The following is a 5,120-nucleotide window of genomic DNA, read 5'->3' as shown; positions in this document are numbered from 1 at the left end:
CCCTCCCCTGCAGGCCTGATCTCGCTCCCAAATGCCCTTCTCTGCCGGCCAATTTGGTTCTGACTGGTCAGTTTCTTTGCCAGTCAGCATCAAAAGCTCTGCCTCCTAGGCAGCCATTGGCTCCTCACAGTTGACCCAGATTTGGTTCTTTTTTATATTTTTTTGGGGGGAGGGTGAGCTATTTATTAAGTGGTTATTACAGGGTTCAGACCACATAAGTGGTGTCAGCCCCGGGAATGTGACCTGTCAATGTTGATCACAAAGCCCCCAAGGCTGGTCCTGCTGAGGCTCAAAATCAGAAATGAAACTGAAAGGCCTCGGTCACATGCTGCTTCCAGGTGTCCAGGCTGGGCAGCAGGGAGGAGATGCCATGACGTGCCAGGTCTCCCCATCAGACACCACCGAGGTCTGGTAGTACAGCAGTTGCACGCCTGCCTCTGCCAGGAGCCCAGTCATGGTAGGCAGCATGGCAGGGTTGGAGGGCTGAGCCCAGAACAGGAGCAGGGGAAGACCCCTGTGGAGAGGCACTTCTGGTCTGAAGGCAACTCCGTTGAGTGCCTGAAGCACAGGTGTGGTGCCTTGGACAAAGCCCACAGCCTGGTAGGGGGAACCTGCCAGGGCCACGCTCAGGAGGCCTTCCCTGCATCCTTGCTCTCCTGGCACAGTGCAGTTATGGGAGGTGGTTACATTGAGGCCGGGCTCCTTCACCAGCAGCTTGGCGTTCACCAAGTTCACATCCACATGATTAGAAGCGTCTTTGAGGAGGCCGACAATGACTGCGGGGCTCAGGCAGTTCCCAGCATTCTTCAGGGATAAGCCCTGCTTTACCACGTGGTTGGTCCCTTTGGGGGACCCTGCCCAGGCTCACATCAGAGTTCCCAGAGCTTCTGCCAGACGGATCCAAGGTTTGGTAGGTGGAGAGAAGGCGCTGGTAAGGACCTGGGCATTCATGACCCCTGCGAGGGCTCTCCCCTTCACCGTGTCCATGAACTGGACAGTGATCTCCTCCCTGCAGTGTCTTTGGGCCTCCTTGATGCTGGTACCTAGGTGGGGGCAGCTGATGACGTTCTCGTGGTCGACCAAGGCACGGTCTCCAGGTGACTCCTCCGTGAACACATCCAGTGTTGCACCCATGCACTGCCCCAACTGCAGGGCCCCGAGCAGGGCGCCCTCATCTACAATCCTTCCACGGGCACAGTTCACCATGCGCACACCCTTCAAGCACAGGGCAAAGGTTCAGCAGGCCTGTTGTGGAGGGCAGGAGAGGGGTGTGCACAGTGATGAAGTCACAGAGGAGCCAGATCTCCTCCAGGGGCAGCTGCTGAATGCTGAAGGAGGCCAAGATCTCTGGTGAGATGATGGGGTATTACCCCACAGTCTTCATCCTGGAAGACTGCATCCAGAAGGCCACCTCTCTCCCGATCCTCCCCAGGCCAAGAATTCCCAGGGTCTTTCTATTCAATTCAGTTCCCATGAACTTCTTTCGGTCCCAGTTGCCATCCTTCATCAAGCCATTGCCTGGGGAATCTGCCTGGCCAGACACATGATCATCCCACAGGTGAGCTCCGCAGCACTAAGACTGTTCCCATTGGGAGTGTTCATGACCAGGATGTCCTTCCTCATGGCGGCCTCCAGATCCATGTTGTCCATGCCAGTGCCGGCCCTGCCCACCACCTGGAGCTTCTCTGTTGCGTTGATGACATCCACAGTCACCTTGGTGGCCGAGCAGAGGATAAAACCTTCGCAGTCCTGCAGCTCGGCTATCAGCTCCTCTTTGCTCAAGTTATGCTTCTCCACCACCTGCAGCCCTCCATCTTGCAGGATCTTCCAGCAGCAAGGGTCTAGGCTGTCACTAATGAACACTTTCTGTAGATTTGCGAAGGCCATTGCTAGAGCCAGCCTCTAGATCAACTGCTCTCCATGGACAGAAACACCTCTAAGCCCCCAGATTTGGATCTGATTAGTCAGTTTCTATGCCAGTCAGCATCTCTGGGCCTATCAACGGGACCTGATCAGAAAAGTGGGCTGATCAGCAGCCCTGGTGGAGTCCTGGAGAGAAATGGAGGCATGGATGCTGGCCGAACTGTGATAGAAAGAGAGAGGCAAGTGCTGGTCAAAAGCTGCCACAGAGGCAATGGATCAGTCCCCGCTTCTCTCTTCAGGCCTCTCTCTGGCCCTGATTTGCAGTCCCCTCAGCAGTCAGTGGTGGGTTGCCATGGCAACCCAGCACTGACTTTGGGTCTGGTTGAGCTTTGGTCGTAAAGATGTTACACCCTGACACTTTTTTATAATTGTACTAGAGGCCCGGTGCACGAAATTCGTGCATGGGGGTGGAGGGTGTCCCTCAGCCCAGCCTGCACCCTGTCCAATCTGGGACCCCTCAAGGGATGTCCAACTGCCCGTTTAGGCCTGATCCCATCGGATGGGGGGATGGGCCCTAAATGGGCAGTCGGACATCCCTCTCACAATCCAGGACTGCTGGCTCCCAACTGCTCACCTGCCTGCCTTCCTGCCCCTAACCTCTTCTGCTTGCCAGCCTGATCACCCCCTAACCACTCCCCTGGCAGCCTGATTAATGCCTAACTGCTCCCCTGCCAGCCTGTTTGCCCCCAACTGCCCTCCCCTGCAGGCCTGGGTCTCTCCCAACTGCCCTTCCCTGCAGGCTTGATCACCCCCAACTGCCCTCCCTTGCAGGCCTGGTCCCTCCCAACTGCCCTCACCTGCTGGCCATCTTGTGGCGGCCATCTTGTGTCCACATGGGGTCAGCCATCTTGTGTGTTGGAGTGATGGTCAATGTGCATATTACTCTTTTATTAGATAGAATAGAGGCCTGGTGCACAGGTGGGGGACAGCTGGTTTGCCCTGAAGGATGTCCCAGATCAGGGTGGGAGTTCCCTTGGGGTGTGGAGTGGCCTGGGCGACGGGCCTGTGGTGGTTTGCAGGCTGGCCATGCCCCCTGGTGACCCAAGCGAAGGCCCTGGTATCTGGGGTTTATTTATCTTCTACAATTGAAACTTTGTAGCCTGGAACAGAGCCAAGCCTTCTGCTTGCTCCGTGGTGGCAGCCATTTCTGTTGGGATTTATGTATCTTCTATAATTGAAACTTTGTAGCCTTAAGCCGAAGCCTTGGCCAGCCAGGGTGTACGGAAAGCTTGGCTTCCTCCATCGCCGGGGGCAACCCTAGCCTCCTGCTCTTTCCAACTCCATGGCTGCTGCCATTTCTGTTTGGATTTATGTATCTTCTATCATTGAAACTTTGTAGCCTTGAGTGGAGGCCTAGGCCGAGAAAGGCAGGCGGAAAGCTTGGCTTCCTCCAAGCCTCCCTCCTGCTCTCTGTGGTGGTAGCCATCTTGGTTGGGTTTATTTGCATATTTGCTCCTGATTGGTTGGTGAGCATGGCCTGTGGGTGTAGCGGAGTGATGGTTAATTTTCATATTACTCTTTTATTGGATAGGATTTTCACCTTACTGTTATTTTTATTAAGAAAGTAATATGTATAATAGTATGAAAATAAGAATATAGATATAAACAGAAACCCTAACAGTCAATATATATATGAAAAGAAGCTCAATCTGAAGAAAATACAAACTTAAACCTCAATAAAACACCAATTCATACTCATCAGATTGGCAGTCTGACAATAATAAGAGCTAGGAATAATGTGGAGCAGGGGAACTCTTCTACGTCATCAGTGAGAATGTAAACAGGTTTAAAAAATTTTTGGAGAGAAATTTGACAATACCTGGTAATATTGGAGATACATATCCCCTAAAAATCATGAAATTCTATTACTAGGCATGTACTCTTAAAAATGAACACAAGGATTGGAAGCACACATAGTGGCAGAAAATCTTTTTAATAGAATAGAAGATACAGGCAGTACCCCCAAAATGCATAAATTCTACCAGTACCATGATACTATATTATTTAAATGTTAGAAGAATTTAAATATACCCAGGGTTTTAAAAAGCCTATTTTCAACTTACTAGTATCAAGCCTATTATGAACAGATGAATAAAGTGTAGTATATTTGTCACACAAACATGAAATAAACTATAGCTATGAGTATCAGCAGGAATGAATTGAATGAGTAAAATGTTGAGGGAAAAAAGCAAGTTTTAGAAGAATAGATGCCATATGGTATGCTATCAATAAAGCTAAATAAAACTATATTTTGATTTTAGGGACCCATACAACCCAGTTATGATATAAATAAAGTCACAGAAATAAACATCAAATTAAGTACACTTGTAGCAAGGAAAGTTAAAAGAATGGATGGCACAGTGAGTGAAGGTTTTAATCAAAGAAAAGTAGACAAAAACTTAAAACTATATTTATAATATTTTATTTATTACATGAATGGAGGGTACACATGCAAATTTGTTATATAGTTTACCTTTCTGTATATCTCAACTCTTTCATAGTTCATTTTTTTCCCAAATACATAAAGGGAGTTGGTGAAATAGAATATGGTACATAAAAAGAGAATCAATAATTAATATGCGAGGTTTAATTGAGGACAGAAGCTAAGATGAAGCAGCCAGAGAGTCTAATGCCAAACTTGACAGTGACAGTGACAGAGGAGAGGCATAGAATTAGAAGAGGATCAGAGCAGAGGCATTTTCTTGACTGAAGTTCTTAATCTTTCTTAGCGAAGAGGGAGAACAGAATGAAGACCACACTGTGTATCATATGTAAAATTGGAACAGGAGAGGCGCATGAGGAATGCCACCATGGAAGAAAAAATCTATTTGGTATGTTTAATCATTTTGACAAACATATGGTTTGAAACTAAATTAATGATGAATGATTAAAACTAAACAACAACAAAACAGGAAAATATAAATTATACATAAATATAACCAAGTATGAGCAATATTTGTATAACCATACTAGTGAAAATATCAGCTACTGATTCTAACGCAAAAAGGTGTTATATTTGAGAGGTGGAGTGGAGAAGAGTTACATATTGGTAGAGGTAGGAATCATGTAAATTAGCTAATTTTATAATAGCAAGTCAATGATGTCTGAATGTAACATATTTTAAATAGCTGTATTAGTATATGACTCAGTAATATTGCAGAAAATACAGGTGAGATAGATAAGAAAATTGAAAGTGG

At 47.5% G+C, this 5,120-nt stretch overlaps 1 pseudogene; it reads right to left on the bottom strand.

Annotated features, from left to right (window-relative positions):
- Positions 1–295: 295 nt before the first annotated feature.
- LOC129151471 (D-3-phosphoglycerate dehydrogenase-like) lies at positions 296–1,887 on the bottom strand (annotated as a pseudogene).
- Positions 1,888–5,120: the final 3,233 nt, after the last annotated feature.

Source organism: Eptesicus fuscus, chromosome 14 (genome assembly GCF_027574615.1).
Source record: "Eptesicus fuscus isolate TK198812 chromosome 14, DD_ASM_mEF_20220401, whole genome shotgun sequence".
Classification (NCBI taxonomy): Eukaryota; Metazoa; Chordata; class Mammalia; order Chiroptera; family Vespertilionidae; genus Eptesicus; species Eptesicus fuscus.
This window is presented reverse-complemented; position numbering and strand designations above follow the sequence as displayed.